General features: G+C 42.3%; 1 long non-coding RNA gene and 4 other non-coding genes across 5 annotated transcripts in view; 1 reads left to right on the plus strand and 4 right to left on the minus strand.

The window, feature by feature from the left end:
* Positions 1 to 1,463: 1,463 nt before the first annotated feature.
* LOC146515214 (U4 spliceosomal RNA) lies at positions 1,464 to 1,604 on the minus strand. Its single transcript, XR_014875516.1, has one exon. It is a non-coding gene; the product is annotated as a U4 spliceosomal RNA (small nuclear RNA).
* A 727-nt stretch (positions 1,605 to 2,331) lies between these two features.
* On the minus strand, positions 2,332 to 2,472 carry LOC146515215 (U4 spliceosomal RNA). Its single transcript, XR_014875515.1, has one exon. It is a non-coding gene; the product is annotated as a U4 spliceosomal RNA (small nuclear RNA).
* Positions 2,473 to 3,004: 532 nt separating this feature from the next.
* On the minus strand, positions 3,005 to 3,145 carry LOC146515216 (U4 spliceosomal RNA). Its single transcript, XR_014875518.1, has one exon. It is a non-coding gene; the product is annotated as a U4 spliceosomal RNA (small nuclear RNA).
* Positions 3,146 to 3,832: 687 nt separating this feature from the next.
* On the minus strand, positions 3,833 to 3,973 carry LOC146515217 (U4 spliceosomal RNA). The gene has a single exon (XR_014875513.1). It is a non-coding gene; the product is annotated as a U4 spliceosomal RNA (small nuclear RNA).
* A 5,566-nt stretch (positions 3,974 to 9,539) lies between these two features.
* LOC146515218 (uncharacterized) overlaps positions 9,540 to 26,615 on the plus strand; it is a 65,567-nt gene continuing 48,491 nt past the window's right edge. Inside the window, exon 1 of the long non-coding RNA XR_014875449.1 lies at positions 9,540 to 12,152. This is a non-coding gene — a long non-coding RNA (uncharacterized LOC146515218). The remainder of the gene's footprint in view (positions 12,153 to 26,615) is intronic.

Below are 26,615 nucleotides of genomic sequence, written 5' to 3' on the forward strand. Positions count from 1 at the left end.
TCTGGTTAACAGAAATGGAGACTGATACGCTACAAGCAGCAAGATTACGTAAATCACATTACAACATATCTGATTAATTAAAGATACAGAAATAAAATGCAGGCTAATCGTATGATTGCTCAGACACAAATCAAAATGAGTCAATGTATTTCATTGTTTTTAATATTGCTGATAATAAAACTGCAGTACTGTGAGTGAAAATGTATTTGCGAACATCTTAAAGCAATTTTTTTTTTATGTATTACCAAAGCTGCTGACACAAGTTATAAATCTCAGCCAATGTTGCGCTAATTTAGCAGTGTTAGAAAAATGAATGTATCACAGTTTCATGTACTTACAGTATGAAAGGGGAGGGAAAGAGGGAAGTGCTTTCACGTGACAATAAGGGTGTAATAATGTTTACAGGCTTGACGAGTGGCTTGGAGCTCATCTGCCAAACGAGAACACCGCCTTGATTAAAACCTCCACCCCTGTGATTGACTAAAACCCACCCTTTTTCTAATCAGAGATCACTGCAATCACAAGTCTCTACAGGGTGCTGAAACATGATTACGCAAATGTCACTTTCACTTGAGAAAAAGAATCTCAATTACAAGCAACTACCGAGCACAAGGGACCATGATACGGCAATCACCATCAAATTTGAAAAACTTTTTTTTAAAGCATATGTGTAAATTCTTCATTTTTCTGCTAAAAAATAGATGACTTTTAGTTTAAAGACTTTAGACATACAAACAAATACAAGTTCTGCTTTAGGCTTTTGTCATCCTCCAGTTCAGCATAACTATATAGTGACCCCTGCTGGTCTGGTAGCGTCACTGCATTGTACACACGGGTGATTAAAAATGCATTAAAAATCCATGTATAAGAATTTACAGTATGTCACTACAAGAGAGCAGAGTTTTGAGTTCTCAATGAATATATCTAAAAGAAAAAGATTTCCAGCATTAACAGTAAAGACATACAGCAAATGTCAGCAAAAACCAGCCTCCAGCCATGGTCTGAGTAAACCCCATCACTCAGGTCACTAACGCACACACTCTATTCAGACTATTAAGCTGTTGTCTCCAGTCTGTCTGTGTTTAAGTAAGGTAATATAAGTGGCTATATTTTTTAAATAAAACTGACCTTAAATTTTTATATTTAGCTTTCAAGCTCTGATTGTATTTTACAAGCCAATTATCTTCTTTTTAATATATTTTAAAAGTAAAACTGAGTTTTTAAAAAAAAAGTTTGTTTCAAGCTCTGGTTATACAACCTTACAGTGCAATATTTTTTCTTTTAAGACTTCAGTAACATACGAAGGCAAAGGTGAGAATAACACACTGTCCTTTCTTTATAGTACCCTAACGTAGATGGCAACATAGTATGGAAACTACAATATAGACGTTAATGATACACAACTCTAACAATTACACTGACCTCATTTAACTAACAATATCTTACTTTAAACAGAAGATAAGTCTCCGTAGAGACCGTCAAAAATTGCCATTGCCGACTATATTTCAAGTCGTCAAGGCGGGGTATTGGGTAAAGTTTTCAACTAGCAATAATCGCGCCTCGGATAAACCTCATAGGCTACAATACTGCCACTGCGCAAAGCTATTGTACTACCGTAGCGACAGGGTAGTCTCTCTGGGCCCTACACCTTTCTGTTAGGGTTTTAACCGTGGGCGTGGTTTAACACGCACGATTTATAGAGCTGTAATTAAACGTTTATATAGCTATAAACAATATTAGTGGCACAGAATATCCAAAATAAAAATTATACATAAAATCCTTGCAAATGAGAATGTTTTGATCATGAACAAAACACAAAAAGCGCTCATTGTAATCCAAAACAACATCATCACGTGTGAATGCACGTGATGGCTTGTTATCAATGCGTGTAAAATCACGGGCAAACCGCCTAAATAACTAAATAGCAACAACAAAAACACGCCAACAAAAATTATAAATACAAGTACTGGAAATAACTTGTAACCGGAAGTGATGTGCCCCGGTACGTCACTTTAGGGCTCCCGCATTCAGCCAGAAAGTTTTAACCGTGCCATTTCAAAAACTGAGAGGATAGGCAATGATACAAACTTATACAAGACACAGAACATAAGATATTAAGTACAAGTTAAAACTGCGATTCACACATTTACTCAATAAAATATGAATAAATAAGGCATACTCTTCGTTATTAAACGCGAACACCGTTGCCCACAATAAAACTATTTTAATACTTTAACTACCAGCTATGTTCTCAAAGTATTCCACACATTTAAGGTATTAAAACAGTGGTGAACGTATTTGATTAGAGTACCTTTTTAACAAGAAAACTAGTCTCCTCAGAGACCGTCAAAAATTGCCATTGCCGACTATATTTCAAGTCGTCAAGGCGGGGTATTGGGTAAAGTTTTCAACTAGCAATAATCGCGCCTCGGATAAACCTCATAGGCTACGATACTGCCACTGCGCAAAGCTGAGGTGCTACTTCGCTGACAGGGTAGTCTCTCTGGGCCCTACACCTTTCTGTTAGGGTTTTAACCGTGGGCGTGGTTTAACATGCACGATTTATGGAGCTGTAATTAAACGTTTATATAGATATAAACAATATTAGTTGCACAGAATATCCAAAATAAAAAATATACATAAAATCCTTACAAATGAGAATGTTTTGATCATGAACAAAACACAAAAAGCGCTCATTGTAATCCAAAACAACATCATCACGTGTGAAGGCACGTGATGGCTTGTTATCAATGCGTGTAAAATCACGGGCAAAACGCCTAAATAACTAAAGAGCAACAACAAAAACACGCCAACAAAAATTATAAATACAAGTACTGGAAATAACTTGTAACCGGAAGTGATGTGCCCCGGTACGTCACTTTAGGGCTCCCGCATTCAGCCAGAAAGTTTTAACCGTGCCATTCTCGAAGTATTTCACACATTTATAGTAATAAAACAGTTGTTAATGTGTTTGATTAGAGTTCGTTTTTAACAAGAAAATTAGTCTCCTTAGAGACCGTCAAAAATTGCCATTGCCGACTATATTTCAAGTCGCCAAGACGGGGTATTGGGTAAAGTTTTCAACTAGCAATAATCGCGCCTCGGATAAACCTCATAGGCTACGATACTGCCACTGCGCAAAGCTGAAGAGTTACTTCGCTGACAGGGTAGTCTCTCTGGGCCCTATATGTCTCTGTCATGGTTGTAGGAGTGGGTGTGGTTTATAATTCAAAAGACTAAAACTGTAGAAATGTAGCCGATACCATTTACCGCGAACTCACGCAAATGAACACAAACACGAGAAAACTGGGATTATACTGATGCAAAACACACCGAAGCGTTCCCCTTATCCTAAACAATGAACTACGGGGCTGGCGGGTAGTGTTGAATGTAACTGCGGTTAAATACCCAGGGGGCTTATCAGTGTGAATAAAGTCAAATATAAATATAAATGTTAAAAAAATAATGAATTAAGAGAATTTACTTTTAAGCGCAGTGGATTATATATATATATATATATATATATATATATATATATATATATATATATATATATATATATATACATTTCCTATATATAATATAGGAGATATATATATATATAATATAGGAAATGACGTAGTCTACGGTGTCTACGGTATCTATCAATGTGGGCTCGGAAACCGAGCAGCTCAGCTTTTGAAGATGTAGTACTGTCAAAATCATCTCAATAAACCAACAGTACAGCTTCCTAACCTTTTAACATCAGCTAATTTAATAGTATAAGCACTTATCCTAGTAGTGGTATTAACTACTTGGTTTTGAGAAACTTGCTGTTGAACAATAAAAGAAGTCTCCGTAGAGACCGTCAAAAATTGCCATTGCCGACTATATTTCAAGTCGTCAAGGCGGGGTATTGGGTAAAGTTTTCAACTAGCAATAATCGCGCCTCGGATAAACCTCATAGGCTACGATACTGCCACTGCGCAAAGCTAACCTACGCTCCACACAAGCAGAGGGGCCATTTCGCTGCATGCGATCCTTAGTTATGGTGCTACCGTTCATGTTTTTATCATTTTAAGGTCCCTTGATCACAATCACAATCGTTCACTTGTCCACCGTCGATGTTTGCCGAAGTATGCACCATTGGTTGTTTAAAATTATTTAGAAATTGTTACCAAGCCGCAGTGCATCATGGGACATTCATTCCTCCAATGTCGTTTCAGCCCCGCCCCGGCATTAAAACCTGTCCTTCATTTAGAGCTTCACGCTGCCCAGAAAATGCTTACACGCAAATAACACACCAAATAGCTGTTTTTTGTTTGTTTTTTAAATTAACATTTTACCACGGTTGGCAGCTTCCTTCGATAGTCAACACTTCAAACGTCCAGTGGGTTCAACAACGTTATTATAAAACACCACCAGATGTCAGTATAGGCACGAATACGCCTGCTTAGGTTTCAGCGAAGGCCTACATTACTGAAAAAATAATACGAATAAATAATAATAAATAATTAAATACACAGGAAGGCCTGCGTGTATCTCCTAATTCCAAAATACACGTAAAATACCGTAGGCTTCAGATGCTATGTCTATTAACTATTGGTTAGTTGAAATCGCATGTGGACCGCAGATTTAAGTTTGTGTTGGCCTGACTGACGCCGCCTGACCAACAGACGGTTATTTATTACCGTCCAAATACGTTTAACGTTATCACGAGGGGATAACGAGCCCCTTCATTCACAACTACGTAAGTGAATGAAGTCTGCAGACATAAATGCTAAACAAAGCTCAACAAAGCTCAAGGCCACGCTCAAACACACTGAAACTGGTGTTTCTCACCTGCTTGCTCCTGCTCGTCGTCTGCCGAAAAGTTCCATTTAAAATGGGGGGAGGGAACAAATTTGGCAGTCATTATAGTGTTATATATAAATAAATAAAAACTAAGTCGGGCACTCAAGGTAAAGTAATTTCCTAATTTCATTTTTCCAATTCCTGTTGAAACGATGCACTCCCTGGTGATCCTCGGTAAAACTAAGTGCAAGGAATGAAAAATGATCAGACCGGAAATTGATTAAACACCTCCCCACCACCATCACCACGCTTGTGTTTTTTTAAGTATAGATATGTGAGTGTGTAATGGATTGCCTTTCATATTGCTTTAAACAAATTCCATATTTGCAGAAGGGCCATTAATTTTCCACTGATCCAGAGACTATTTTAGACTGTCATCTCTGGAAGCATGGGGCTTTGAATATTTATATCCCTGAGAAAGTTCTAAATACTTAAACTGCACTGTTGTTAGCAGTGTTAGAGTTCAAAATAAGCACCAACTCAACCCTTCTTTTAAATTAATGCATGAGTAACAATGATCAAATTATATAATATGTGATACTAACACTCACAAGGGATGCACTGTATTGAGTACTTTTCAGTTTTAATACTTTAAGTCCATTTACGTGACAAAACTAATGCACAAAATTCACTCTACAAAGCTCAGGTTTGGGGATAAAGACTTAATTCTTGGCCATATTTGATCATCAGTATAGCTCAAAAGCTTAAGTGCAGAGTTTTAATTAAACTCCCTTGAGTATGAGTTGAAGAAGCAACACTATTCTTCATTTCATCAGTTTTGAAACCCTCTCAGTGTCGACCACCGGAAGACAGGGTGCTGAAAATCATGAGGTGTATCTCATGCTGCATGTGTATTTTTCATCAGGTTATTAGCCCCTCATAATGGCGCGTACTTTGCACGCCGTGTGTCTGACGCAGTAATTTCACTGTGTGGATATTAGAGGCCTTTTTCACTTGTTGTGAAGCTTCAGTAGGATAATGCAGGTGCTTTTGGGTGCTCAGCAGATAAGCACTGGCGTGCCAGGTGTTAAAGCTGCCTGGGCTGACACATTAGACAGGGATTTTTCTACTGCCAGAATGTCAGGCCAATGAGGCTCATAGAGGTAGGCTTGGATCACTGTCAGGGACAGGTAAGTACGCAGATAAGGGGATTACACCATGTTTGTGCCAAGTAATCTCAAATGAATCCTGCCAGCCTCTGTTTCATCCTCACCTGCAAAGCTCAAATTTGTCTTTTCTCATCCCAAGAAATACATTAGACGAACAAAGTTCAATTCACAAGATGATCCTTTTAACCTGTCTTTAAATGAATTTGAGGACACACCAGGCTATGGTCACTTAACAACTGTGACAGTAATAATCTATTCTAATTCTCTGAGGCACCTGATTGCTTTTTTTGGTATTAGTATAGTCCCTTTTATCACCAGCTCTGCCCAGTCAAGCAACGTGTGGGTTTTATAATCACCTGGACTGTGTAATAAAATGAGATCTGGCTTGGTGGTCCCTCGCTGCAAGGCTTAAACTTGACCTGTTGAACAAATAGGAGTCTGTGAGAGTAGCTGAAAGTCCCTTTGGGCCGTGGCTCTCCCCCGCTGTTAGGCAGACTGATGAAAATAGAGTGTAACAGATGGCTTAGCTGTTTCCACCGTTCAGCACAGGCTGCTGGGCAGCCCACATAAAAAACATGGCATCCAAAAGGGGCTCAGTGGAAAGCCCATAGCCTTCAACAAGCTGAGAGCTATTTTCCTCCTGAACCACCAATCACAAGGCTCATAAAAGAGGAGAAAAAAATCGCTGTCACATTCAAGTCATGATCTAATCTGTCTTGCACCATGTAGAGCAGCTTGTAGTATTTTAAGAAACGCTGTTTTGGTTTGAGAAAATGAAAGATTTCCAGTCAAATCCACTCTGTGTATGCACCAAGCGGGCTTATCCAGCTTTTTTCACAAAGTGCAGCTTACTCGTTTTATTCCTACATTTACAGACGCTGTCAAGGACAAAGCAGCTCTTGGATTCTCTGATCAGAGTCTCAACAGGAAACAGGCAGGACACACATATAAGTGCAACCGGTGGATTTATGCATTTGTTTACTTACAAGAGTACGGCTGGACGTAAAGAGTCCATTGTGTAATCTGGTCTGTGTCACATCAGCCTGGTTAAGGACATTTATTAATACTAAAACCCCCTCTATTAGCTCTCAGAGTGAGGCCACCTGGACCATACAGGATGAGCTGAGCGAGCTGTGATTAGATTGCGATATGAGCAGAAGAAGCAGGAAAACAACGACATTTTTCTTGGGTAAAATGACAGTTCGGCTGGTCTGAAGGGGCATCTGATAACACAAGACAAATGTTTCTTACTATGCCTTTTAGGTTCTGCAAAGACACCTTCAGCATTGCAGTTTCACTTCCGTAGATCAGTAAGTTTACATGATACACATTAACCAACCACATCAGCCTCCTTTAAATATTGTGTTTTTCTGTCTCTCTGACACACACAGACATGCAAAATAAAAAAAACACACACATGCTTGCAGACTGTTCACACCAACCCACACACTGCTGCTACCCTGCTATTCCCAGCTTGTGGTTATTCCCAGACTGAGTCAGAACAGCACCATAAGCCTGTCTATCCCTTTTATGCCAAACCTGATGTCTCCCTGTCGCACATGCTTTTTGCAAAAGATGTGAGCCCTGCAAATAGTAGCCACAGCTCGGTTTACTCGCACGCTCGCCCCTTTTTTTAATTACTTGTAAGTCACGCTGACAGCTGGAGATGCACTTCGCTAAGTCAATAAGCCATTCATATCAAAGTGCAGCCTATGCTTTAAATAACCCTTCCCCTGTCTCCCAGTCGAGTCTCTCGTCACACCTTTATCAATCACCACCATGACAAGATCCTGTGTCTGTGAACTGCTCCATCTGTTGTCTCTCCGTCTTTACGTTTGCTACAACAGTATGTCTGGCAACCTTCACCTGGTGATAAAGGGAATAGCAAAACTGATAGATAGTGACAATACACCTACACAGCGAGAGCACCGGGGCACAATTATGTGAACGTACAGGATGTTTTAACATCCTTATTCTTTACTGAAGAGATGATTGCGATGCACGCACACTGATGCTCACGCGCCATTACGAAAATAAAAAAGGCCAGGACGCTATTACAAATGATTGGTTGCATGGATTTTTGTGTGAAAGCCAAGATCAACTGTTTTGTGTTATTTACCAACTGTGAAAGACTTACACAGTTTCATCTGTGGGACTCTCGTGGTTTCTAGTGAGGAATAAAGCCATATGAACTCCATATGCCATCTGTATGGGAGGAAACGGCGCGATAAGTCACACTGCAGTCGGTTTACCTTAAACACAATAAACAATCCAAAAACAAGACACATTGCCTTCTGTGCAATGTGGATTCATTACATTCATTATATCACACCTATGTTACTACTGTGCGTAAGAGACATGCATATGCATATATGAACTAAATGATGCCATTGTAGGAAAAACGTCAAACGAACAAAGCTACAACAAAGACAACACTAGTAATAATGAACTATTTGTGAGTTTTACCGGATTCTTTTTTGTCTTCATGTATGATTTGTACACAAAGACAAGTGCAAGATGTGTAACTCACAGTACTGCCATGGCTAAAACAATCAAACAAATTCACAACCACTAACCAAACCCCCTCAGTTTTCAGAATTAGGCCACCTGGACCATATCTGTAAAGAAACCCTGTTAAATAAGCATGCAACTACTGTATGGTGCAATATAAAGCATTGCCCAATAGGTTGACTTAGGTTATGCTCCTGCTATTTTCAGGTTATAAATTACTGATTAAAAACAATACAAGCCGCAGCCAACAGAGGGCAGTCTGTCCACATGACAAACAGACTTTGAACTCTGAACCTTGAATGTAATATGACCACTATATCACTATGGACAGCCGAAACGCTGTACCATAAATTACATTGTATAATATGTTGATAGTCAAACGTTTTACTGCCAAGACCAGCTGAGGGACACCGCGTGACAAATGGCGGTGTTTGACACCAGCGTGATAACATATCATCACTATTCAAGCAACATAAAGGCGAGCTGCAGGAAGGTATGGGCGCATTGATCAAAATGTCATCACAGTCAGGCTATCTTAGCAAAACAAAGTGAACTTCTATTCCACTTCAGTGAATTTAGAAAGCCTTGACTTGGACTCTACAGAGGTCCCCTGGGCCAGCATGTTCCACGACTCTCAGCAGCCTCATTACTCTTTAGACAAACAGATTTGGACATATTGAACTCAGACCCCAAACAAGCCAGCTCTACCCCCGCCACTTTCCACTCTCCCAGTCCGACGTGTGATTGGAAGGTGTTTGTCTCTCTCACTCCATCTCTGGGTGTCTGTTTCCTTGACACTTGTCTGGCTTGGCCTACTTTCTTCTTGATCTCATCAGTCAGTGTGAGGACCTGTGAAGGCCATCTCCCCCGTCTTCGCCAGCTCTGTGCCTGTGTCAGCACTTAGGGACTGACTCACACCCCCACGCTGTCTCCACTCTTTTGCTCTGGGGCGAAGGCAGCACATCTCCTCGTTCAACAGACAGTCTCATTTGCATGCCCATAAATCACTCTCGGAGCTGACACGCAGCCACACAACAAGGCATGACACAGTGTCACAAAACTCAGTGCGCCAAATTGCAATGTTATGCGATATTAGGCTCCAAGGCAAAAAAAAAAAAAAAAAAAACCCCACTGGGTGTAACCTCTTGAGTGAAAAAGAGCCAATCAAGCTCAAAGAGCACTTAAAAACACATATGGCCCATATCTGAAATCAATGCTACTTTCAGTTCCTTGCTGCTTGCATGTCTGAAGAATCTGTAGAAACTCTGACTTGTATTTTGTTTTAAGTGATGAAAACATATTGCTGATTTAAAGGTTGCTACAGAGTCACGGGCCAATGAGAGATTGTTTCACTATCTGGATTTAAGAGCTGCAAAGACGATGCTTCTCGTGATTAACGATTCACAGCCGAGGTACAGCGATCACACCACTAATTTGTGGTATAATGACTACTAATACAGCTCTTGTGAATTCACAGTCAAAACGGGGGCTTGGTGAATTATAAATAAACGACGAGTGGTTGCTTTTGAAATATGTCTTTTGAAAATATTTTTAAACCAAACAGAGTCCCCGGATTGCCTCCCTACATTAATCTGCATTCATTTGTATGGAGTGCTGGTGGATTATTTATGTCTCTGTTTTGTTGTTTATCGGGGTTAAAGGAGCAATTAACATAATTCATAATTCATCCACTTTAAATATACCAGTAAAGCACCTATTGTTTACGGCATTCTGACAGCTAATTTACAGTGACTGTCAGGTCGTTTTAAAGGAAGGCTTCTGCTGCCAATCATGACACACAATGTCAGGGAAAACTTGCTGGGGGAATCTCACAGGATCAACAAATGCCAGCTCAACAGCAATGTGTCTTTCTCTGGAGACATGACAGACCTCCTTGTCAACAGTTCTTCCCGAGAACTAGTGAAAACCCTTTCCAATGCAATATGTGGTGGAAGCTTCCCACAGCAATGCCTGTTGATTATTCTGGACGAATGGAAATGATGTACTTTTAAATGCGCACTGATTTAAATGTGCTGAAAGACCCTGCAAACTGCTTGAGGGAAGGTGGAGTGCAAACCTGAGGAGTGCATGCCCTGCAGTTAAACACATATTGGGCTATGCTTCAACAAAAGCTGCTGTAATTGTAATTGAGTTAATAGAGTCTGGAGAATCTATTTTGAGATCCAAGAATAAATAAAATACAAATGTTATGGTTCAAGAGTTGGGTTGCTCCAGGAAGAATTTTGGATTCCTGACCTCAGTATTTCATAAATGCACCCAACACCCACATAGCATTGTGACACGAGTGGAAGAAAGCTAATGAAACAGTGTGAGTGATAACTATATTCCATTAAGCCGCCTCGGCTGCTGGGTCCTTTTATGGGTCTATAACGGCTCAGTGCCACACCGTCATGGTTTACTGAGACGCCACAGTTAATAAATAAATAACCAAGACATTACGTTGTTTTCTTGTAACCACTTTTTCCTATCATGCATGCCGATGGGGAAGCCTTTATTATGTTATTTTGGTGGCAAAGATCAGCAGCATATAACTGCTTAAACAAAAATAAAATCCAAGTCATCTGTGGCTTCCACGTGGTTAGTTGTCTGTTGCTTTTGGGGAACTAATTTGCTAACTTGCGATGTGGCGGGAAAACTGCTGACAGATTCTGTCCCAATAAAGGCGATTTAACTTGGCGAGCTCTAACTAGACCGAACTGTGCGTGTGCCTATGTAGTGTACCATATACCCGGGTGACAATGGGATCAGTTGAAACCGAAACCTAATCGGCTGTTTTCCACACATTCCTAACAATTCGTTGCGAGCACTGCCTGGATTGACCTGGAACCGCCCCCGCAGACTGAGGAGTCCGGACCACAATTTGGGAACCACAGCACGGAGGCAGGGGGGGTTACCACCACACCGCTACCATCGCGCGGAAATATTTCGGTGCGTCAGAGAACAGACGATACAAGTTGCTCCGTTTTCCCTCCCCGCTACTTCCCGGCTGTTGTCTCCTCGTACAGTAGCTTCGCCGGCAGAGTGGAGCAGGAGTAGGAGGAGAAGGAGGAGGAGGCGAAGGAGAGAGAGGGGGGGGGGGGGGGTCAGACTACTTCCTTTTGCGATCCCAGCGACGTCTGTTCTCCGTTCAGTGCGCGCTTCTCTCTCTCTCTTCCTCTCTCTCCCCGTTTCATCCCATTCCTTTTTTTCTGTATTTTTTTTTTACTTCCCCATCTCTATGTACAACCTCCGCGTTTCCGGACGAGATGACTGTCAGAGCGAGCGCACGAGCGCATCCCACAGGTGTGTCGCTTGCCAACTGATCTGCAGCTACTAGACACGCACACCTGGAAACTAACCTACCATGTGACTCGGCACCTGGGCGTGGAGAAAGTCCCGAAATTCTAAGCAAAGACACTCTTTTGTTGAAGGAGTTGTTCGCGTCGTCTCTCAGCGGGAATTGACAATTCGTTTAACCAAGCAGTCCGGGTTTTGTTTTTCTTTTTTCTACTACGGAATAGTGCCTTTCTGAAGCCCCCCACCCTCCTCACAGGAGAGGAGAGTAAAATGTAAACTTGCTTACGGACGTCTTTCTCCTTTTTTGTATCGTTCAACCAGGAAGGAGGGGGCAGATTCTTCAGGATTTGGAGTGTTCGCGTTTGTGCCACTGTCTTCGCTCTCTCTTTTCCCCCTTTCAAGGTGAGTTCCAGGGGGGATGCTGGTGTATCCCCGTTCAAGCGGGGTTGGGACTGTTTGCTTCATAGTTCATAAACGCAGAGTCAATTTCAGACCCCGGTGCGTATGGAACCAAGTTTGGATATCTTATTATGCGCCCGATTGACGGAGCAGGGGAGCGTAAACCTTGTGCCAGGAACGCTGTTACGCTGATGTAACGCCGCTGTTCTTTGCTTGTTATTGTTTTAGTTATTGTAACGTTTGTGGCTTAAAAATATACTACAAAGAGAGTTAAAAGGTGCTGTTTAGTTTTCTTAATATTCTAAAACAGTGTCCTTAACGCCGTCTTTTTACAGGGCTTTTCAAAATCTCATTACAGCCCGTAGTTGCATAGTTGTTGTTATGGCTGTCTGGGTGCCAACTTGCTCTACTTTTCTCAAACTCAACAGCTGATTGTTCTAGAAGACAAACCTCTGGGAGACATTCTTGTCTCGCAACCATGCATTTCACCTCAGCAGCGCTACGAGACGCCCGGGGAAGCCGTCTGTCCCCAATACACAGGCAGCTTCAGAGAGAAATGGGCATGCGAACTGTCACCCTCACCTCTGGACACTAGGCTGTATATCAGCATGAGAGAGGACAGAAGTGGTAGTGAACTACGCCTTCGGTTTGTTTTTCTTTTTTTTTGCTTTCTGCCTTGTCTGTCATGTGGAAAACAAGAAGGACAGAAGCACTATTCATGTCCCTGTTGAATCTCCTGTGTAGTTCTGTCAGTCTGTATCTCTCCGTCCCTGGCGCAGACCTCAACAGACCACTGTACTGCCTTGTTGCCTTTCTAAATAGTGCTTTTATTAACAGCCCTTGCCATCCTCTGCCCCTCTTTGTGGAGAGGTCTACTGTATGTAGAATGCTCCATCGCCCTGGGGATTATTCTCATTAAATAACACTATACAAGCAGTCTCATAGTGGGAATGGATTAGTAGTGTGAGGGGAAACGTGAAAGCAAGAAAGGTGGCTGTAGGTGGTAGTAAGTAGTGGTGGCTTGGAGGGATGTTACTGTAGAGCAGGGGTCAGCCTCCCAATACCCTGGCTGCACAGGGATAAATGCCATCTGCTCACATGGACACACACAGGCAATTGAGAACCAAGCTGCTTCCTTGTCCTTTCCCCCCCCTTTTATGCCACCATCTCTCTCTTTCTTCTTTCTTTCTCCCACTCTGTCCCACACTGCTTCATTCAGTGTTTATCTCCTTTGCTCTGAATAAATAGAGACACCTTATCTGCGCAGAGGGGAGCGGTGATAAATGTTTTCTCCTGCTCCCCGCAAGGGTGAAGAAGACAAGCGTACCGCGCTTCTTCATCATAGATGCTCTTTTCAGGACAACTGAATAGGAAGACATTTCTCATTCAGGTCATGCTAGTGTTTCAGGATTCTGCAAAACAATCCCGAAAGCCGAATGCAAGCTCATACGCTGTAATAGGAAAGTGGGGAAAACAACAAGCAAGGCAAGCATTTCCATGAGCCCGCTCTCACCCCTGCCTGACTTTTATGGGAAATATGCAGTTAGGTTTCAAAATGAAACTTTGCCATATGATCCACTGTGTGTATTTTTGGAACTGGTAAATAGCCTCTGACCAGTTGAGAAACTAGAGCTAGTGAATCACTGGGCAGTGAGCACTCAGCTGTAAAGCTCCTACGTGTTTTTGGTTGTGCTAAAGTTCATCCTGTAACTTCGTAGTGCTGCACAGTTTTTGCTCATATCTCAAAACCATGTCGTCTCCTACATATACACCGGTTTGGCAATATTTTTGAGGTCAAATGAATTTAAACTAATCCACTGTGGGGGTTTTATGTTTCCTTTGCGCTGGATTACTGACTTCTGCCGTTTTCATTTTAAAAAATGAAACCATAATCTTTGTAAGCAACAGGCAATCCCATTTCTCCTCTATCTGCCACAAATTCACCCCTAAACCGATACTTGACATGTGTATATTCATTGCAAAAGGTTCATGTCAGTGTACTACCGCTAGTTAATCTTGTTTTTTCTGACCATAATAAATATAGTATGTCATCTGATTCATAATTTAAATGCCGTATTTGTTAGGCTTACTTTCACTTTTGAAAGGCATACTGTCGGATATTGTTTGCACAACATTTTTTGTTTCCGAGTGGACTTTGTAAGCTTACTGGTCATAAAATAGGTGTGGCATGCATGAGTACTTTGCTCATCTCCCTTAACAGAAGTACAAATAGGTTTCAGGGGAGTGTGGGTAAATGTTTGTAGGGTGTGTCAGTTTGGCATTAGAGATTTCCTTAAGATTGGCGATAGGCTTGTCTTTTTATGCCCGAGGATTATCCCGTGATGAAGGGACGTCATGCTGAGGCGGATTTCTGATCTTATCACCACAGGGTTTTACAGTTGCCACCCCTGCCCTGGGATTCCACAGCCTTGTCCTAAACTATCTTCTCAGCAGCATTCCTGCCGTTACACCACCATCTTGACCTGATTTGGTGTTGTTTGTACTATGGAGGTCATGCTACTAGATATATGGCATTTGGTCCCAGTACCAATAAACCTCCTCTGCTTATACACATAAACACAACAGTGAGCTAGGACCACTTCAGCCTAAACCACGTGACACCAGCCTTTGCAAATACTGTTTTCTAAAACAGATGGACATCAAACTGGTTTTCCAGTCTTACTAACCACTCCATTCACCCATTCATGGAGGGCTTTTTTGCCTATGTCATGCACAGTCATACACCACTTTGGAGCTCAGTTACAGTACTGTGAAAAAGTATTTGACCCCTTACTGATTTCTTAGCTTTTTGCATATTTCACAGTAAATACAAAATGCAGTTTATAAATGATGATTTAAAGGGAAACAGGTTATCTAACCCTAACTGGATCTTTGTGGGGAAAAAAATTCCCCCTAAATGCGGTGGTGGTTGTGCCACCCTTGGCAGCAAGAACAGCAGTCAAGTGATGGCAATAACTGCCAATAAGTCCTTGACATCACTGCGGAAGACTTTTGGTCCACTTCTCTTTGAAGACTTGTTTTAATTCATCCACACTGGAGGGTTTTTGAGCATTAGCGGCCTTTTTAAGGTCATGCCAAAGCATCTCACTCTGATTTAGGTCCGTACTTTCACTAGGCCACTCCAAAAGCATCTCTCTCTCTCTTTGGTTTGAGCCATTCAGAGGTAGACTTGCATAACCCAACCTTGGGGGAACAAACTGATGACATTCTCCTTCAGGATTTTCTGGAGGACAGAATTCATGATTCCATCAAGTACGGCTAGTCATCCTGTTCCTGATGCAGGAAAGCAGCCCCAGGCCGTCACACTACCACCTGACTGTTGGTGTGATGTTCTTTTTATGAAGTGATGTGTTAGTTATGTACCAGATCAAGAGGAACACAAACCTTCCAAAAAGTTACATTTTTGTCTCATCAGTCCACTGAATATGTTCCCAAAAGTCTTCCTTATTAAGATGTGTTTTGGCAAATGTCTTTAAGTTTTTTGGGGTCTTTTTGGTCAGCAGGCATTTACTCCTTGGAAGTCTCCCTGTTTTGCCCAGTCTGTTTTTTATTGTTGAATCCTGAACTGTGACCTTAACTGAGACAAGTGAGGACCGGAGTTCTTTAGGTGGTGTTCAGGGTTCTTTTGTAACTTCCTGGATGACTTGTTGATGCACTCTTGGAGTAATTTTGGTAGGCTGGCCACTCCTATGAAGTTTCACAAGTTTTCGCTGTTTGTGGATAATGGCTATCACTGTGGTGTACTGGAGTCCCAAAGTCGTAGAACCGACTTTGTAACCCTTATCAGACTGATAGATGTCACAGACTATCAGCTATTTCCTTAGATCGTGGCATGCTGTTGGAGATCTTTTACCCTACTTCACTTCGTCAGGTGACCTGATTCAACAGGTCTTACTGTAATCAGGCCTGGGTGTAGCTAAACTAAAACTAAGCTTTAAAAAAATGTGGTAAATCAAAGTTAACGATTTAACAATTATTTAACTAATTTAACTATTGTTAATGTTTTTGATGATCAGAAACATTACATTCTAGCTTTTGGTTGTCTATGCCACTGATTGTCCAAATCAATCCCTATATATCACTTCAGATCTCATCACACCTGTTGGTGTGCATGCACTGTCATTTCACGTGTTCTTTTTATCTATAGGTACTCCAGTACCTGTGGCATCTTTAATGCCATCATGTTTTCCATGTTTTGTATCAGCACGATACCAAAGTAATGTGACGTTCCGACTCAAATGAAACCCTCGCAACTCAGCCACATCCGCTTAGAATTAAAAATAGCATAACAAACTTGCCAGGTGTGACAGTGGTAATTTTCATCCCTACTCCCTCAGCAGCAGGCTATGAGATGGGCTGTGTGGAGGAAGAAACCAAGGCGAGACAAAGCACCCATCTCCCTCAACAGAAAGTTCCCCGCAACGGTTTAAGCTGGTCTGCTTGCAGAGCAGTTCACAAATAAAGTGGTCATGTACAGCTCAGTGGGGTGTACCTTTACCACTATAACAATCATGACACTTCGTCAGCACATGCTGTCTTTTAGCCCACGCCAACAACCGAACATACCATGCAGTCGGTTCTTGAGAAAATGTTTTGCTCAACGCTGCTGCATACTTTCACTGGTTTCCCCCCCACTCCTGCCCATTCTGCTCTTTCTCTGTCCTCACGTCCACCTTTTAAACATTGTGACTCTTCTTTCCCCTCTCTGTGCTCAGAGCATAAGAGGAATGTGATGAATATTGTAAACACACTCACATTCCTGAAGGAGCTAAATTATTTGCATAGGGAGGGAGCTTCCTTTTTATTACTGAGTTAAGTGGTTTTGTTCAGGATGTTCTGCAGAAGAACTGAGATATCCCATCTCCTTTTGAGGGCGAGAGAGCAGAGGAGGAGAAGACTGATGATGATGATGATGATGATGTATTCAGAGCTAAGCGAACACTTGAAAAAGTTAGCCCAGAGGAAATCATGATCTGCACTGCTGTTCAAAGGGCGTTTTTTGGGAACGAGTGTGGTATAGGCTGTCAGCGTCATCGCATGGATGAAGGCTGAACTCGGTGATGGATAGAGAACACAGATGCTTGCCTCGGTTTCTCCCTCCTCTCACCAGCTTCCCCTGTGGCACCTGAGCTGACTGGTTGAAACTGACACATAGTGTCACAGAGGCTACTGATGTGCCTGCTTACTGGAAGCAAGTCAACCAACCCACCTATTTAGGCCGCTGGCAAAGGTTAACAACCACTGAGTCATTTTGCCTGACAGCCCAGAGGAGGGTATCTGAAAATTTATCACAAGTGATGAGATTCGTGGGTCACCTTGATTTATCTGAGCAAATGTGTTCACTTCACAGGTTTTGTATTGGCAGGAGAAAAGTGAGCAGAAATTTCATTTTTATTTTTTATTTTTTGCTTTGGTGCATATTGCTATGAAAAAAGTAAACACTTTAGGTCGTGCCTGCTTCAGTCAGCTGGAACGTGAAAGGTCCACCTCCCTAGCCATTACGATGAAAAGACAAGTCCTATCTCTCAGACTTTTAACACATCGAAGATGAGACGATGCTTAATTCCGCACAAATTGAGCCGGCTGTGCAGGATTTATCAGCCCATTGATAGATCTTTGTCGAGGAGATCTAGGTTTAAAAGAGGTTTGCAGAAACCTCTGAATAATAAAAACTATGTAGAGCTACTTATACCACCTGTACTGCATTTTTCCTGCTCTTTTTGTTCTTGCCTGAGAGTTACTCTACGTGGAGTGCCATTTAATCCTAGCCGAGGCACCAGAGACTACAATTCATTTTTATCCAAGTGAGTCATTTCACAGTTAATCCTCAAACTGACCAATTTCCTCCTGCCAAGATCATTTTTAATTATCACCTCTGCTTTACAGCTAAAATGACGTCCTGCTGGTTTATGTTAATATGGTTGAGTGCAGGCCCTCTTTTTTTTTTCCTTTGTTTTTTCTTTTTGTTTTTTTGATCATGTACACTGGGCGATTAATTAGGAAGAACTGAATGTGAGTCTCAGCCAGAAACGGTGGGTGACAGATGCGTAAGGGGTCACTGCACTGGCAGCAGCTGCAGAGGAAGGTCACACCAACCTGAGAGGGACGTGGGGGACTGTAATGTGGCAAACTGAGGAAGACATAGAGGAGTGGTGTGTGCCAGTGTAACTTTGTTAAAGAGATGAATGATCCGTCTGAATCTAAGGAACCCACCTGGAGAGCCTTTAAAAAAGAAAAAAAAAAAAATACACAGACTTCTTAATGAATTGGGGTTTTAAAAGAATTTGAAATTGGGCATGTTTAAAAACATATTTTTTGTTACCAACAGTGTAAAAGTTGCTACTTAGATAAAGTAATGTAATACACTTTACAGCTTAAACATAGTACTGTATCACTTTACTTTTGGAAAGTAATTCAGTACTGTCTACAGTCATGTTATTATATTACTTTTACTTAATTAATATTGTTTGAAATTTTGTAATGAACTACTTTATATATAGTCAAATCTCAAATATGCCCACCTTAGGAAGTGCTCAAGGTCATCTTACAACACAAAATCAACACCAAGAACAATAACGAGAGATTTAAAATCCAGGAATAACATGATTGTAGAACAAGACGGTTGTAGCTGATATGCTGATGAAAACAGATGGGTTCTGAGCTGTGATTTGAACCTGTGTCAACGAATCAAGCTGATGAGGGTGAAGTGGTAATAATTTCCAATGACGAGGTACAGCACAAGGGCTCTGGCTCCCGTGGTGATAATTTCCAAGCAAGTAGGAGTCAGGAGAGCAGCTGAAGCCGAGTGTAGGGCACAGGAAGGGGTATAAGGGTGAAGGACGCTTGAAAGATATGAGGGTCCCAAGTCATTGAGAGCTTTAAAAGTGAGAAGCAGAGTCTTGCTCCAGATTCACTCGAGTAATGGGGATGCAATGAAGCTGGATGAGAATACGTGTGACGTGGTCAGCAGACTTGGTGTGGGTGACGACTCTGTACCGTTTGGAGCCGATTAAGGAGCTTTTTCTTTTTTTGGGAGGGAACAGAGAGAATGGTCTTACAGGAATCCAAACTGGAGGTGACCAGGGAGTGGTCCAGGAGTTGTGCAGTGTTGAGAAGAAAAAAAGTGGCTAGTTGTTTATGTCCTAGCCATAGTTTTCTCAGTGCTGTCACTTAGTTTTTCTTTCTGACAACACATTTAAAGTAAGGTGCATCCACTGCACACCACTCTCTCGCACAAACTAAGAGGATTGTTACATAAGCCTGCGTAAAAAGTGAAGTCTAACAATTATGCAGATAACGTAATTGATTAATTAATAACTGTGATTATTGAATTTAGGAACTGTATGTGTGTTGAATGTGTCATATTGTCGCATTAAGAAAAAACATTATTACAATTATGCGCTACTGCATAATGTGTTGGCAACACCAGCTGGTGACATTAATACCAAACTAATAGATTAAATAATATGAAAAGTATTTGAATGAAAAAATAAAATATTATAAATAAATACACATTTTATTGTCTGTTTTTTCAGATCACAAGCAACTCTTGTTCGTACATTTTAGAAACATCAGTATGCATTAACCCCCCCCCCCCCCAAAAAAAAAAAAAAAAAAAAAAAAAAACATGACACGTTGCAACTTCTTAAAAAATAATAATGAACTTAATTAAAATTTTGATTATTGCTGAAGGGTTAAAACAGGAATGTCTGTAGGTATGTGCACTAAAATAGTATGGGAAACCATATGCTGCCCTTATTATCTCTGGCGTCTGCTGAAAACCTGCTGGCAGATGGAAGTGGACATGGGGGTGGCAGCACTGCTGGAGGTTGGGTGTCTGTCCCTCGGTTGTCTGTTTCAGTCAAAATATGGAAAGAGGAGATGTTCCAAATACCTGTGCTTGTTAGTGTGAAGCTTGCAGGCCTTCTTTAACGCTTACTTGCCGCTGGCGGTTATGTCGTTTGAAATTACGAAATAGTGCTAAACGAACAAAATAAAAAATATGATGGCGCGACCACATATCATTGTGCATCTTCCTATAAAATGTAGCATACTCACCAGAACGTTACATAAATACAGGCCATTGCATATATGTCTATACATCTTCTGCACTATCTAGGTCTAAATTCATAACCTTTTTCACAAAGGGCTGATGTGATGGAGGATACTGTAGGAGCAAGGTTATCTGCCTTTATTACATTTCATTTTGAAATGGTATTATGAAAATTAAATTCTTTTTTGGTCAGTATCATGTCCTTGTCTCTGTTAAATGAGGTGGGTATCTTGGCCTTTCAGCTGCCTATGATCCAAGAGGGACCTATTAAAATCTGTTCATACAGCAATTGTGAAAGTTGCTGTGAATCTAGTTAAATGCCACTGGCTCTGTTGCTTCTCATCTGTAAACTGACAGACCGTTTTACTGTGGTAGCGGTCTCAGCAACAGCAGTAATAATGCTGCCAAAGATACTGCTGTAACCTTAGAGACTGACTTTTTTTTTTTAGTGACCATTGGGTATTCAAATCTGTGTGTGATAGTCTGTGGTGTGATTTTCTAAGGTAATCCTTTTTTCTTTTCTTTTTTTTTTTTTTAATTTTATTGATCTGCCTGGGGAAATTAGCTACCCAGTGCAGCAGCAAAGAAATTCTGGGGGGGAGATGGAGAGATGAGTAGAATGCAAGCAGCAAAACAAATGGAAAAAAAAAAAGAACTTTTCTTTTAAATAGTTTGGATTTTTAGAGCGCATCACCATGAGTCAGGTCTTTACCTTGGTTTTGACCTTGTCACATTGAGGCATTCTGGTGGACTAAAATCAGACCTGCAGCAGTATGCGCTCCCCCCACTGGCTCGTTATACCATCACCTCCCGTCGGTTTTGGTGAATGTATACAGGAACCTCAGTTGTTCCACATCAGCCAACCGTGACCCATATGTTGGATCAGTTTAGAAGTACCCACTGCGATCACGTTTACAATTTCCTGTTAACACCCTCATCTCTCTTAGTTCTCTTTATTAGCAGTCTCTATCTGTTCTCTTGCTCACCATAACTTTTTCCCCCTCCCGTCGGATCGTATTTTTTTTTCAACTCTCTTCTCTGTCTTCTCTTCGTCGGTGTGTCTGTAGTGCACGTGGTTATTAATCCTGGTGCTTCAAACCTGCCCGGGGCTCGGAGCTGTCTTCTGAAATGCAGATCTGTGGAGGTGTCATCATAGCTCTATGTCTTGGGTGTCTTTGCTTGCCCCTAGCCTCGCTCTCCTATTCACGCAGCCATGATGACATGCATTATTCCTCACTGACTCATCTGGGCAGCCTCAAAACTTCCCAGTTTTTGCCCCCCCCCCCCCCCCCCCCCGAACTTATTCAGCCCAAAAAAAAAAAAAGAGGATGTTGTTGGCTATTTTATGCTGGTGTCGGCATATCCCGTGAAGTGGTTTCCTAATTTTTTTGTTGTGCAATATACAGTTAGTCAGACATGTGATGGTAGATGGTGAGAGCGGTAGCCACATATCCTTGTAAGAATGCCTAAATATTTACAAGCCCTCATAACACACTAACCTACCACTCAGCCTCCGATACGTTGAGCCCGAGCGTTGTTAAACTCAGTCCTGCGGTTACTTCCATCTGCTGTAACTACGTCTATTCCACATCCCTCCTGAGCTTATCCAACATCAAGTCCCTCAATGAAGCTGGGCTCTTTAATTACGGTCATTAGCCAGAGTAGATCTGCTGCTGGGGTTACAGAACCTTACTACCAAGACCCTTGTCTCTTTCCTTGTTACACACTTAAACAACCTAATGCTGCTCTCTAGTGCGTTCTCCAAAAACAAGCTGCAATCACACTGTTTACAAAAAACATTCAGCCAGATTGGATCCCCAAATCACACAAGTCTCACCAGGAAAGATCCCCCCCCCCCCCCCCCCCTTTTACTCCTGTCCTCTTTCATTTGGATATGGAGGAGCAGAGTGTAAAATTCCTGTAACAGATGGACGTGAGGTGGGGTGTAAGAGTCGCGGTCGCTTGTTTATTTGTAGACTGGTGCTGACTGCTACCGCGATCAGGCCCAAGTAGTCATTTAGCTACCGCTCTAGATCTCAGTAAGGATCGCTCTGTAGTCGTCCTTGTTTAAATCAGCAGCACACAACCGTTGACATGTCTCTCCATCTCTCTTAGCCACAGGTTTTTTTTCTTATTATATTTTTACCCAGGTTCTGTTCTGTTTCATTCCCACTCCCTGTTTCTGTGAGCTGTCATCGAGCATTCCTCTGTGTCCTTTGTTTAATTAGTAGTAAAGACTTGGTAATGGAAAAAAACAAAGTCACGTACTCATCCCCACAGGGTTACTATGGCTCTCTCCACCTTCAGATGTACAGAAAACAAAACATTGTGTCTCCTGAGCATGTTCAAACTATACATCTGTTCTCCACATGAGATATAAACAAACGAGTCCTAATCGCTGAAAACCAATAAGATTATTAAATGTGGTATAATTAAAAGTGTATTTCTTACTCTCAGGATGCTTAAGCTTTGTAAAAAGATGCACCACCAAAAAAAACCCAAACATCCTACCCCTGTCCAGTCCCTCATTTTATGCCTGCTCCACAGCCTTGTGTTAGAACACAGTCCTTTTGCACCTCATGTTGGCTAATTCTGATGCTGATAACAGAGCACAGCCTAAGCTAGACCCTGTATTTTAGTGTATTATTCGGAGCAGCAGACCACCCTTGGTGCTCAGACAAATAAAAATCCCATTTCCTCTCTTTCCATTGGTAGTATTAAGAGCTGAGGATTGTGCTGTTGCCTGAGTGCCAATGAAAAAGCCACTCAGTGTGTGAGCAGTTAAAGCCCTCTCGGCACAGCAAGGATTGAGGCCTTCCTTCTGTATGCATCACCCCAGCCAGCTTGATCGATTCACTGTTTGCTCTGTCTTGTCTAAGTGCGAGCTCACACTGCCCACTCTGCCCACGGAAAATAATTCGGTCTTTGACCAGGGCTGCCTTCCTCCCCCTAGGCTCGCCCAGCACACACGCATCCGCACACATGCACAAATGTATACATGTATAGTGAGTCCACACACAGTCTGTCTTTCAGCCTCGGGGAGCCGGGCAGTCCAAGCATGGATCCATGAATTCCTCATAACACAATCTGTTGGCTGATCAATAATTCAATTCTATCTGTGAGCAAGCATGTCTGGATCCAATCTCACCTGCACCTCCCTTGGCCTTCCCTTAACAAGGTGGGTGCCGTGTCCTTGAGCTGGGCTCGGCTTATGTCTGTGTGGGTCCGTGTGCTCCTGTGTGTGCTGATTAGCTGGGCAGGCTTTCGTTAGTTCTCAGGCAGCGGTTGTTCTAGTTCATCGTTGTGTATCCGCTTCCTCTGTGCATGGGCGCACACGCGCGAGAGCCCTTGGCCATAGTGCATTACAGACCGTTCATTATTTCAACGTCGCTTGTGTCTTTGTGTGTCAATGTGAAACTGCCCTACTGTTAGCAAAGCTGATGTGTTTGTATGTGTGTGTGTGTGTTTGTCTGAGCTTATGCATGATCTGTCTTTCCCTCCAGGCGGCTAGACAAATCAAAAACATGGATCTCATTAAAAGGTATAGAGCCCGCGGAGAGGTCAGCGGCTAAGTTCTCTGATTAGTTGGATCCAGCGGGCTGCCTGGGTGTTGTGTTTGGCAGCAGGGGAGTTGGGAGGGGGGGGACCCTCTCATTGACATGCCTCTCATCCTTCTCCAAGCCCACACCTGGCAGGTGCTGTGCTCAACAGTTTCTCAATGCAGGCCTCAGGGTCAAGGGCAATCCACAAGGGCACGGATTTACCCCCGGCTCCCATCGGCTGGCCCTCGCTATCTTGCCTACTTTCCATCATGGCCTGATGGGTTGCCTAATTCCAGTTCTGTTTTTATCCTTCTTTGAGTGTTTTATCAAAGGCCACATTGAGTTTCCATCCCAGTGACGACCTCTCTCGCTTCATATCAGGCTGCACCAATAGCCCGACGAGCAGCTTTCTGGGTCGTTAGTAACTCGTTCCAGGGCCCCGTCTCCTATCAAAGCCAGCGACCATGAACTAGGGATGACTTTGAGCCAAGGGCAAAGTGTGCACATGTGTGTAGCTTTGAGTTAGAGGGACGGGACGGGATGTGTCTGAAGGTTGCCTGATTTTTAGACACTTTCTTCCCTCGCTCTGAATGGCCTCTCTCTTTACTCTAACTGTCTCGTCCCCTGTGTGCCTCTCAGTTTAATGTGCTTCCAGATAAAACAACAGCAGCAAACTTCCTCTTTGTTTCTGGCGCTCCTTCTCTTCCTGATAACCACGCTATCTAAAAGTAGGCCCTGGCAGCACTCTGTCTATTCACTTCACCCCGCTCTACCCCCCTCACCTCACCTACCTCTCTCCCACTGTATTGTATGTAATCAGTAGATGGGGTGGTGTTTTTTTTCTTTCTTCTGTCTCTCTTTCTTTTTCTTCCCCTTTTCTTTTCTGGTCAGCCAAAGGAGGGAGTGCGTGCAATTGCGGATGAAGGGGACCGGCGCGTATCTGCTGACTGTCACTTCCATTAAGTGTGCTGTCCTCAACTGCCTCCCCTATTTGCCCAGTACCAGCTCTAAGTAAGCCCCTATTGTTCAGTGTCCAACCTTTGTAATCCACAAGCCCTTCAGTCCTAAACATTTCCTACACAAGGATTTAGTAAGGATTTGGAGCATTTTTTTAAAAGTTTTTTTTTTTTTTTAGTTTTTTTAAATTTTTATATATATATATAAATAACATCACAGTCGTCCACACACTGTCTCTCTTTTCCCATTCTCTCGCTCTCTGTCTCTCTCAGGCTCAATATGTTAATAAAACTTGACATTTATTGGAGAAAACAAATAAAAGCCCTCGGTTTGGGGATTGTCTCGTATAAAAACTGCACTCCAGTTTTTGTGTTTGTGTTTACATATCAATGAAGTTCCCCAATCCCCGGACAACGGCGCACTGTCAAAAAAACAAAAAAATCAGGGCCTCGAAGGAACTTGGGTTTAACGCCGTGCAAGTGCCTTCTCTAAAGGGCAGTGCCACGCCTCTGGTTGTCATTGTCTGTTTACCAGAATAATCAGTGTTTTAATTAGGAAAACTCAGTTCAGAATATCAATTATAGTTTTCCTTTATCTGCAGTCATGTCACACCAAGGAACAATTATGACTGATTGTGAGCTTCTATTGTGTTTGGCTGAGGATAATTACTTACTTTTTGCTTATAAATCATGTTTTTTAATAAATATCTTCCAGTCCTCGGCTCTGCTCTCATTTGCAATTTCTTGTACTATTTAATACTAATGAGTGTTTTTATGCTTTTTCCTTCCCTTAAAGCACAAGTTTGGGAGAGTCAGCGAGTCTGTCTTGAGTGCGTTCTATTTTGGCGAGAAGGCAGCATGCTTGTGTTCAGAGCCTCAGGGTCCTGCTAGCGTTTTCTCTCAGTTTCATCCTCGTACAGACATGCTCCTCGCTCTGGTATGACAAACATCTCCAAGATGCTCTCTCAAGCTCTAGCTGAGCCTTGGTCGAACACAGTCACCACCCCTCGTGCATGTATTCATACGTCATTCAGTCACACTTTCCTTACACAATCACATTCAAACTGCCCTGCTTGCTTTCTGTTTAGCTTTCTCTAGCTGTTAAAACACCTTCACACAAACATTCTCTCAGCTGTCCTGTGAGTCTGAGAATGCCAGGCTCCGGGGTTCCTCTTCGTCTCTGTCCGAGGTAATGGTTGCGACCCTCTTGTCTGTTTTTGCGGTCTGATGGAGTGTGCACTCTTCTCCGGAGGGATGCCATCAGCCCGCAGTGACACCGTCATCACGGTTTGCCTTCCGTAGCAGGCGATGGAGCTTCTTCCCGTCTCTTCTCTTTTCCGTTTTGTCATTTCTTTCCTATCTGACTGAAACAATTTGTGCGTTTTCAGTTCTCCCCCATGTTTGGAAGCAGTTTGTCACACTTTATTGTCTCTGAGACACAACTAGGGTATGGTTCTTTTCCAGTTACTGCAGAGTGGTTTGAATTTGCCAGCTGGCCCCGTCCAGAGTGGGTAAAGGGTGCAGTGGAACCAATTATAGCAATGGGTTTTGCGCGCAGTAAGTGTAGCATGGTTGTAGTGGGTGTGATGGGTTTTTAATGGGAGTGAACCTCAGTCACAGATGCAAAGGCTTATTGTTTTTTGTGATTGCAATGGTCAGTGTGTAATAGGTATATACCGCCAAAGCACAGTCTACTTGAATCTGTGACTGATTGTTGAAATCAAGCAACACTCTAAGCCAGATGGTTTCTCACCAGTGATTTTAAATCACTTGTTTGTTCCGCTGATTTATAATTGAAATGAGAGCATTATTGGCAAGAATTTTGCAAAAAAAAAAAAAAAAACAGAATGAAAGGTCTGTGCTGTTGGGGTTAAGTGCCTGTTCCTCCATCTGT

The sequence above is a fragment of the Neolamprologus multifasciatus genome, chromosome 7, assembly GCF_963576455.1.
Source record: "Neolamprologus multifasciatus chromosome 7, fNeoMul1.2, whole genome shotgun sequence".
Lineage (NCBI taxonomy): Eukaryota > Metazoa > Chordata > Actinopteri > Cichliformes > Cichlidae > Neolamprologus > Neolamprologus multifasciatus.